Source organism: Ovis canadensis, chromosome 19 (genome assembly GCF_042477335.2).
Source record: "Ovis canadensis isolate MfBH-ARS-UI-01 breed Bighorn chromosome 19, ARS-UI_OviCan_v2, whole genome shotgun sequence".
Classification (NCBI taxonomy): Eukaryota; Metazoa; Chordata; class Mammalia; order Artiodactyla; family Bovidae; genus Ovis; species Ovis canadensis.
This window is the reverse complement of record NC_091263.1, coordinates 1,016,784-1,027,758: the sequence shown is the minus strand read 5'-3', so window position 1 is coordinate 1,027,758 and position 10,975 is coordinate 1,016,784. Positions and strand designations below refer to the sequence as shown.

Genomic DNA, 10,975 nt, shown 5'->3' with positions numbered 1-10,975 from the left:
CGAGAGCCCCTAACCTGATCCCCAAACCCCAAACCCAAACCTCAAACCACAAACCCAAACCGCGAACCCCAAACCCTTTACCTGAACCTCAAACCCCAAACCCGAACTGCGAACCCCGAACCTGAACTGAGAACCCATAACCTGATCCCCAAATCTGAAACGCGAACCCCTAACCCGAACCCCAAACCCCAAACCCAAACCGCGAACCCCTAACCCGAACCCCAAACCCCAAACCCCTAAGCTGAACCTTGAACCCCTAATCGGAACCCCAAACTTCAAACTAGAACCGCGAACCCCTAACCCCAAACGCTGAACCCCAAACCACAAACACGAACCCTGAACCCGAACCCTAAGTAGAGAGGGGATTCCCCGCACCCGAACTCTGAACCTGAACCCTAACAAGTTGGGGGGATGCCAGAACCCTAAACCTAACCCTAACAATAAAACTCTAACATAAACATAAACTTTTCTGGCCTAAGCCCCGCCCCTTGCTGTCCCTCACCCCCTAAAAGCAAACGAGGCAAAACTGGGACTTGAATGCCTGACCTACAGAGCCAAGTTGGATGTTTAACTGGTTGTCAGCCTAACCGCTTCGCTAGAGAGGATTACTGGGTTTTGTTTTGCTCCCAGGCGCTCTTCAAGCCTCACCCCGCCACTGCAGGCTAATAAAGAACTATGGACCCTATTAGCGCTCACTTTAGCTGTAACCCTAGAGTTAATGCCAACCCTAACCGTAACCCGAACCCTGACCCTGACATGAACCCTAACCCAAACCCGAACTCTAAGAAGAGGGGGGTCCCCGAATTCTAACCTGAACCCGAACCCTAACAAGTGGGGGGGGGTTGCCCGAACCCTAACCCTAAGCTTAACAATAAACCTCTAAAATAAAAAAATTTTCTGGTCTAAGCCCTGGCTCTTGCAGTCCCCTGCCCCTGAAAAGCGAAAAGGTCAGACTGGAGACTTGAACTCCTGATTTACAGGCCATAGCCTACCTGCCTAGTGGCCCACCTAACCCCTATGCTACAGAGGCTTGCTGCTTCCAGCAGGGCTCCCGAACCCTCTTCAAGCCTCGGCCCACCAGGGCAGGCTAATAAAGAACTATGGGCCCTATTAGGGCTCACTTTAAGCTGTAACCCCAACACTAATGCTAACCCTAACCGTAACCCGAACCCTGACCCTGACATGAACCCTAACCCAAACCCGAACTCTTAGAAGAGGGGGGATCCCCAAATTCTAACCCTAACCCTGAACCCGAACCTGAACAAGTTGGGGGGTTGCCCGAACCCTAACCCTAAGCTAAACAATAAACCTCTAAAATAAAAATAAACGTTTCTGGTCTAAGTCCCGCCTGTTGCTGTCCCCCGCCCCCTAAGAGCAAAAGAGTTAAGCTGCAGACTTGAACTCCTGACTTACAGACCATCGTCTGCCTGCTCACCAGCGCACCTAACCGCTACGCCACAGAGGCTTGCTGTTCTGACAGAGCTCCCGGACCCTCTTCAAGCCTCTGCCCGCCAGGGTCTGGCTCTATAGACTATCATGGCTGTCCTAGGTCATCTTTGCTTTCTATAGTCATAGTTTTATCCCTAAATCATAGACAGATCAGCTGAGAAAAAGCTTGGATTGTCTCGGTGGGGTGGATTTGCTTGTCCTTGTGTTTCACCTGGAGGCAGTCGCGGTCCCGCGGGCCTGTCCTGGAAGGGGGCGTGGGGGTGGGGCGCACCGTGAGCGCGTCGGGGGCGGGGCGAGCCTGGGCGGCTGGTCAGGAGCGCGGCTCACGTGAGCGGGTCTGGGGCGGGATGAACATGGCGGCGCGTCGGGGGCCAGGGCTCTCAGGGCTCGCCATTGCAGCTGGGAATGCTCGTTTCGTGGGCTCCTGGGTCCCCGTCGATTGGCATCCAGCGAGCAGAGCGCAGGGCTGTGGGCCACAGGTAAGGGAACTCGGACTGGGCGGAGCAGGGAACCATGTATTCTGCCCTCTTTGTTTGCAGTCTCGGAGCCGACTAAAATGGCGGTCGCAGAAAAGCCTCGCCTTTGGGGCCAAGGGTTTTACTGCTTTACCCCTTTGCATAAAGCTCAGACCCGCGCGGTTTTCCCAAGCAGCCTAGTGTATTGCTTCCTACAGGCCTGGAGAGGATAACAGGCAGGAAGGCCAGGGGTCTCCAGACAGAGAAAATAGACTGCAAGTGTCAGACGTTTTTTTCTCTCTCTTAAGAGGCCGGAGGAGACAAAAGAGTGCTGCATTTTTTTTTCTCCATCTTGATACAAATTTAAAAGGTTTCTCAGAAATTTCTGTGTTGCCATGACCACTCCTGGCTCCACCTGAATTTAACTTTCCTCAAACCTTGAACTAAGCAATGCATTTTTCTTATGGAAATGTTTGTCTTAAGGTATGCTAATGTACTATGTATTTACCCAAGGCTCTGTCTTCAGGTCAGTTTCCCCTAAAGGCTCAGAAAAAACTTGACAAACCAGTATGTTTTACTCATACCTTGTTCTCTTAATCTATGTGAATGAAACTATATATTTGCTTGGAAATCTGCCTTTCTTCAAGATTCATGTCCATCATTTTATGGCCTGGGATGACTCATCTGCTGCCAATGTTATCTCAATGCATGCTGTGGGTGAGGGGCCTGGTGCCATTCTCTGACACATTGTCTTTCTTTCATTAGCAGACTGCTAGTGGCTCTATAACATCTGGCTAAAGACTAGCAGGGGGTACTCTTCCCCCTTTTACTGTCTACGTCAGCAGCTCTCTCGATCTCTTTTATATTTTAATAAAACTTTTTAACAGAAAACCTCTGAGCCATCAAGCTTCGTCACTTGCCCTGGATTGAATTCTCCTCTGGAGTCCAAGAATGCTGGCATCTTTTGTGGTTTAGCAACCACCTTTCAGCCTTTTGAAATTCATATTGAATCTTCATTTCAGATTGAAGATGCATTCCATGGTATTGCCAACTGAAGCCTTTTCATCGCTATGGCATATCTGTCCATGTCTTTAGGGTATTTTTCAGCAATCATGTATCATTTCCAGTGTGCCAGTCTTGTTATCCTCATTCTGTCCATAGCAAAGTCTTTTATTAATGTTGACATGACTGAAAGGGAATCGTTTGTTTAAATTCCTTTTCAGATTGTTATTTGCTGGTGTATACAGATAACACTGTGTCATCATTCATTTGTATCAGTTTGGACAGCTTGATAGTTGTCTTTAGTTTCTTTAATTTCTCATAATTTAAGATGACCCTGTCTCATATATTTACAGTCTCACCCCTAGTCTCAGTCATTTCTTCAAAGAACTGTCCTTTTTTTAAACATTACATTATTTTTGACTGTGCTGGGTCTTTATTGCTCGTTTGTCTAGTTGTAGTGAGCAGAGGCTACCCTCTAGTTGCTGTGCCATGGCTTCTCATTGCAGTGCTTTCTCTGTTTGCAGAACTTGGGCTCTGGAGCATGCAAACTTCAAGAGCTGTTCAAGGGCTTCGTTGCCCCTGGGCGTGTGGAATCTCCTACACAGGAATTGAACCCGTGTTCCCTGCATCGGTAGGCAGATTCTTTACCACCGGGCCATTGGAGATGTTTCCTGTTCCCTTTTATTAGAGAATGATATTTAAAACATACATGTAGGAGCTCAATATGCTCAGCTGACAATACATGGATATATATATATATATATCCATGTATTCCAGCTCACCTTTGAACATATTCAGTTAAAGGTAATTTGTGATGTCTCCAACCTGATCCACCACGACATGGACATTGTAACGTTTCCTTTTGTTTATCTGTAACTTTGCATTCCAATGGTAAGATACCTGGCTTCCACCGCTTGTCATACACAGAATTCAGTGCTTGTCCCACGTGGTTACTGAAAAAAAAACTGTCAGATTGTCTTTCAAAGGGGGCTCTGCATGCATTGCACCAGTATCTTGAGTATGTTTTTGTATGATAGTTTACTATCAGTATACCCTCAGTGGCCAGGTGTCTATTTCAGTCGCTACCAATTATGAATGGGCTTGTTTGCTCTAGTGTTCTTGGACAATTCGAATACAGTTTCTTTGTCAGATATGCATTGTTTTAGGAAAACAGTTTTATTGATTGTTGGCTGTGTTGCCTCTTTGTGTGTGGGCTTTTCTCTAGTTTTGGTGAGCATGGGCCATAACTAGTGGTTTGCAGGCTTCTCACTGCAGTGTCTCCTCTTGTTGAGGGGCACAGGCTCACGGGCTTCAGTGGCTGCAGCATGTGAACTCGGCATCGTGGCTTCCAGGATCTAGAGCACAGGCTCGCTCGGCTGTTGTGGCACACGGGCTCCATAGGATGTGGGATCTTCCCATCCTAGGGATCGCACATGCATCTCCAGCACCGGGGGGTGGATTCTTTACTATGGAACCACCAGGGCATATTTTAGACTAGTTTTCCACACATGTATCTAGTGAAAGAGGCCAGGATCAAGAGGCATGGCAGCTGGGAATCCTCAGCCCCAGCTCTGGTGTGCTATCCAAAGCTCTGGGGCCTTTGGTGAGCAGCTCAGCTTCCCTGGGACTGTTTCCTCCCATCAGAAATGCCCTGCTTTTGGACTGTAGCCCACCAAGCTCCTCTGTCCCTGGGATTTCTGAGACCAGAGTACTGCAGGTGGTGCCATTTCCTTCTCTGCTGCTGCTGCTGCTGCTGCTGCTGCTGCTGCTGCTGCTGCTGCTGCTGCTGCTGCGTCGCTTCAGTCGTGCCTGACTCTGCGCGACCCCATAGACAGCAGCCTACCAGGCTCCTCTGTCCCTGGGATTCTCCAGGCAAGAACACTGGAGTGGGTTGCCATGTCCTTCTCCAGTGCATGAAAGTGAAAAGTGAAAGTGAAGCCACTCAGTGAAGTCGTGTCCGTCTCTTAGTGACCCCGGGGTTGCAGCCTACCAGGCTCCTCTGTCCGTGGGATTCTCCAGGCAATGGTACTGGAGTGGGCTGCCATTGCCTTCTCTGATTTCCTTCTCTGCAAGATAGCGTTTTGAAGATATTTTCTCCTGGATATTGCTTTTGATGAAGGAAGGGGGATCCCTTTCAGGGCTTGAGAGTGAGTTCTTGTCTGACACTGGGCAATGAGTTGTCTGAGGAGAGGAGTGCTGTCCAAGCGAGAGGCTTTATTGGGAAGGGCTGCCAGGGTGGAGGGCAGGAGGGTGAGGGAAACGGAGAGAACCACTCTGTCACGTGGCTCACAGTCTCAGGTTTTATGGTCATCGGGCTCATTTCTGGTTTGTCTCTTGCCAGGCATTCTGAATTGGGATCCTTCTTGGGGGCACACGCATCACTCAGCTGAGATGGATTCCAGCGAAGTGGATCCTGGGAGGTTGGTAGGACCTCTGAACTGGAGCCTCCCATCTCCTGACCTCTCCAGAATTCTGGTTGGTGGTAGCTTGTTCGTTCCTTGTTCCTTCCCAGGACCTCCTGTTGTAAGATGATTCCTGCAAGTGTTTTCTTTTCTCTGTTGCCTGGCCAGGGTGGGTGGTCCGTGGTTCATTTAACAGTTTGTTTTTGGTTCTCTCGAGTAAGGTCCTCCACAGGGTAAATGTATGAAATGATAAAAGGCAATGTTTTAAATAATTTATATTCATAATTTGGTAAGTTGGCTTGTTTTGTGTATGTTAGACCTGATCACCAGACCAACGGTCATGTAGAACTTTTGCAGTTTTCTAAAATTCTATAGTTTTTTAAATGGAGTTACCTTGTTGCAAAGTTTGTGTTTATGTTCATATTTTTTTAAAGTTATTTCTTTTAGTTGATTGATCATTGCTTTACAATACTGGTTTGATTTGTCATACATCCACATGAATTAACCATAGGTGTACCTATGTCCTCTTGCTCTTGAATCTCCCTCCCACCTCGCACGCATTCCCACCTCTCCAGGTTACTACTGAGCCCCAGTTTGAGTTCCCTGAATCATACAGCAAATTCCCATTGGTTGTCTATTTACAAATGTAGGTGTACCTGCATCCATGCTGCTCTCTCCATTCATCTCACCCTCTCCCTCTTGTTCCCCACCCTCGTCTGTAAGTCTGTTCTCTATGTCTGCACCTCCATTGCTGCTCTGTGAACAGACTCGTCAGTACCATCCTTCTAGATTCCATGTTTTTCTCTCTTTGACTGACTTCCCTCCCCTTTATTAGAACAAACTCAAATGTGTTCCTTTTTATGGCTGCATTCCATGCAGGCTCTGATTGTTCCTTAGCCATGTTTTGCGGAGGGTCATGGAGCTATTCTGCTCCATTTCAGTTTGGGCTTCCAGTCTGAGTGCTCACAGCAGAGCTGCTTCTGGGTGAGCCCTCTGAGGTCTGTGAGCACCGGGCTGCCCGCTCTTCTCTTGTGGCCCGCAGGGGGCGCCAAAGGCCCCTCTGACCCGCGGGCGCAGGACGCTTTGCCTTTAGACTCTGCTCCGTGAGCAGCTGGCGGGAGCTTTGTCTCCTCAGGACCATCAGGGCTCAGGCTTCTGGATAACAGGGCTGCATCCAGGCTGAGAGGAGCAGGGTTGCCTCAGTGCCCACCAGCAGGGAGGCGCTGCAAGAGCGAAAAATGAGGATGGAGTAGACGTTTCCTGTGTCCAGCTGAGGGCTGACTGGAGGTCCATCTCAGAGGACTCAGGGGGAAAGAGCTCCGTGTGCAAAGCGGTGGGTTTTCAGTTAGATTTGCGTTAGATGATGTAGAGGATGAACACTGATGTTCTTCCGTGTAGGTGGCCATTTTCCTGTCACTGTTTCTTGAGAAGACTGTCCTTTCCTCTTCGCTCGTTCCTGGTTTGATTTTCAGGAACTGACCATGTACAGGTGGGTTCGTTTCTGGGCTCTCTATTCTCTCCTGGAGTCCATGTGTCTGTGTTCCTGCCAGTTCCTCACTGTGGTGGTCACTACAGCTCCGTGATGTAGTTTGAAGAGGGATAGGAAGATGCCTCCAGCTGTGTTCCTCTTTCTCAGAGTCTTTTTGGCCGTTTAAGGTCCTGTTCAACAGTAGCAGCCTAATATTAGGAATATTTCTATTTCTGTGAAAAATGCCATTGAATATTATTTTGTGATTGCAGTCCGTGTATTTGTTGATGACTTTGGTTGGAATGGACCTTTTAATTCCTCATTGTTCCAGTGCATGAGCGTGGAATAATTTTCTGTGTGTTTGTATTTTCTTTGGTTTCTTTATCAGTGCCTTCTAGTTTTCTGACTACTGGTTTTTTATGTTCTTGATTAAGTTTGTTGCTAGATGTTTTATTTAAGTGGAATTTTCTTAATATTTTTTTCCTGATTGTTATTAGTGTATAGAAATGCAAGTGATTTTTGGACTGTAAAGGGTAGTATTTTATGATTGTAAATTAATCCAAAATGATTCAGCTTTACTGAATGTAGTCTAACAACTTTTTGTGAAGTGATGTGGAACATTTTATCTGTAAGATCTGTTTCTCCTGCAGTAGGTCATCCAGAGGACCCAAGACATGGTGGTTACTAATAGACTTCCCACACTACTTCTTCATTCCACGTGGACTCCTTCACGGGCAGTGAGCATCCCAGCTTCCCTTGAACTTCATCTGGGTAAGTCTTGGCCTGTATCAGAAAGTTTCCTGCCTGTCTGCGCTAAATTTCTTTTGTGGTATTGACATGGTTGTTTTGAAACCTAGTATACTTTCCAGTCATTTAAAATGTACAGAAAATGCCTAGCAATGGGAACAAGTGCTAGCATTTGCCACATCATCTAAAATACTCTATGTGTTTTATCCAAAATGGGTACCTTCTGCAGAACCAGCACATAATCTCCAAAATCAGGAAATCATATGGTACCTACATTATAATGTAATCCACTGCCCCACTTCCACTTTTAGCAATTGTTCAAGTGTATGAATATATCTTTTGTTTCCATCTTCATCCTTTTTTCTTTATTTAGAGTGTTACTGAGATTTTCAGTTATTTGGACAAACTTGATGGATTGAAAGCAGACATGGTGAATAAGGGTTCTGGGTGGCCTTTTCGATGTGGATTTCTTTTTCACTGAAGATGGTTTTAATATTTATTCATGTGGTAACATGTATGAATCCTGCATTCTTTCTCCCCCCCCCATAGTAATTAAAAATAAATAATATGCCATTTACCATTTAGATATTTGTAAGCATACAGTGTTGTAGCAGACAACCTTTTCTTGTTTTGCAAACCAGTTTAATAATGTGCACCTTGTGCGTGCTTTGGAGAAACTCAGGAAACTGAGTCAGTGACTGAAATGGCCCAAGATATCACCTTAGATTCCATCTTCATCTGAAAACAAAACAGGCACTTTCTGGTGGTCCAGTGGCTGAGACTGGACACTCCCAAAGAAGGAGGCCCAGGTTCATTCCCTGATCCAAGAGCTAGATCTCCCATGCCACAAAGGAGAATTTGCATGTTGTAGCTAAATATCTGGCTTACCTCAATGAAGGTTGACCTGGCGCAGCCAAATTAAAAAAGAAACAAATATTTTACAGATACAACCAAAGGAAAGGAAGGGTATGGTTGTTGTGCAGATTTACGGCTTAGCTTTCCCTATCGATAGAAAAGAAAAAAGAGTTTCAAAAGACTGTGTCTCATCCTTCTATCTGGCATATAGAGAGGATTCCTTTGAAATGAGATTTCTCTGGTAAATGTGACTCACAGAAGAGCTGTCTTGAACTTGGGTTTCAGAGATGATCATGTGCCCTCTAAAAAAAAAAGTTAATTGGGTCCCACTAATTATCATGCTGAGGTGGTATATTTTGTGGTAGCATTTGCTCCCCTTCACTTTGGATGTATCCCCATTTGTTTACACTGTCATCTACTGAAGACATCCTGATATTTGAAAGTTTTTAGTTATTACAAGTAGAGCTGTTGTATATAATCATGTGATACTTTTTGTCTGGACGTTTTCAAAGCTGTTTAGTAAGTGCTAGCCATATAGTATTCAGGTCACAGGTGAGCTTTGTTTAGCTGTGGAAAAATCCAGCTATGTTTCTCTGTGGCATGTGGGATCTTCTGGGGTAAGGGATCAAACTAGAGTGTCTTGCATTGTCAGGCAGATTCTTTACCACTGAGCCACCGGAGAAGTTGTGCCCTACCCCCGTTTTTTTTTTTGAGTTTACTGGATCTAATAGGTGTGCAGTGCTACCTCACTGTTATTTTAGTTTGTAATTTCCTAATGATATGTGATTTTGAGTCTTTTTGATAGGCTTATTTACTATCTTTATATTTTTGTAGGACAGGTGTTTAGGTGTATACATTTTTTATGAGATTGTTCTAGATTTTTTGGTATATTTGGAGTACAATCCTTTATCAGATATGTATTTTATAAATATATTTTCCTGTGGCTTGTGTTTAAGTTTTGTGAATAAGGTTTTTCACAGTTTAAATGTCTAATTCTTTAAAGTTAATGTTATATATGTTTTATATCCTTTTTTGGATAGACTTTAGTGTGTTGTTGTTGTTGTTGTTAAATTTTATAAGCAGAAGTGAGGTACTGTAGATACAGTTTTAAGCTAAGCTGAGGTACCATAGATACAGTTTTGCCTTTTGTCTGTTAAGAAGTTTGAGTGAGTTTGGTGTACACTGTATATAACATTATGTCTACATTCATTTGACTGGATATAGCTTCCAATTATTTGTCTAATTGGTTTTGGAGATATCACGGGAAGTCAGTTTTTCCAAGGGAAACTGAGGTCCATGAAACATGAACTCTTTTCGATCGGTCGGAATCACTCTCTGCTATTTCTGACAGATTTGACTTGTTTGGATATCTCATATGAGTGGAATCACAGAACGTTTGTCTTTTCTTGGTCTGGTTTATTTCACATGATCTAATGACCATAAGGTTTGTCCACATTGTCGCATTGTCAGAATTACTGACTTTGAAGGGCCGAATCAGATTCCATTGTGTGTATACCACAGTTTGTTTATGGAATTGGCTGCCATGGACACTTAGATCACTTCTGTTTGTTTGCCAGTGTGAATCATGCTGTTGTGAGTATGACGGAAGAAGTATCCATTTTTTCAGCCCCCTTTCCCAATCCTTTTGGGTACATAGCTTGAATTGGAATCGAACTATGTATTTATTCCATGTGTTTGTTTTGGAGTCATTTCTGTAATGTCTTGCAGAGTGGCAGCACCATTTAATGTACTTTTTCGTATGGTGGAATACCGTTCAAGCTTCTGAATATACCTTGTGTTGCATATTCAGTCTCCCACCAACGGACACTTGAATGAGTTCTACCTTTGAGCTATTGTGAATGTCACTATGAGTATTTGTGTACCAGTTTTTGTTTGAATTATTAACAAGTACATTACTATATATAAAAGAAGCCACAAGGACCTACTGTACAGTTTAGGAAACTATTAAATATCTTATGATAATGTATAATGGAAGAGAATCTCAAAAGGAATATATGAAAAGCACATAGTAACCATGATATTTATTGTGCCAACACTATGAGTTATCATAGCACTACTCAACGTGTATTTATACATGTCAGTAAAATATTCACATCTGTAAGGATATTATAAAAAATTATATAAAAAATCAAGAATTCAAACAGAGATTAAATAAACTTCCTGTCATTGCTCATCATCATTTATACATTCATACTACCTGTAACACTCATTGTATAAGTGCTGGACTAGCAATTGATGTTCTCGTAAACCAAGAGATTGTGAAGGTGTAAGGAAATATAGCTTATTGAATTCCTTAATGAAGGATTATAGAACTCTATGTCCATGAAGTGAATGAAATTCCATTTTTTTGAACCACATTCTTACTAGAGTGATGAGCTTCCACCCCACCCAACGTTAGTTCACAATGAAATCCTGCAGTCCTCTGGCCTCAATGTCTGCTTCCTGCTACCAAGAAAGAAAAGATGAGGAAGTCCTGACAAAACCGATGCTATTTTTCTTTTTCTGATTTGTATTTTATCGCAGGGCTTGGCAAAAAGAGGGCCCAACCTGTTTTTAGAGTTCCATCCCAAGGGTTC

General features: G+C 44.2%; 1 long non-coding RNA gene across 1 annotated transcript; it reads left to right on the top strand.

Moving 5' to 3' along the window:
* The first annotated feature begins 1,747 nt into the window (after nt 1-1,747).
* Nucleotides 1,748-8,692, top strand: LOC138424375 (uncharacterized). Its single transcript, XR_011250766.1, has 4 exons — nt 1,748-1,928; nt 3,431-3,537; nt 5,248-5,381; nt 7,427-8,692. It is a non-coding gene; the product is annotated as an uncharacterized lncRNA (long non-coding RNA).
* Nucleotides 8,693-10,975: the final 2,283 nt, after the last annotated feature.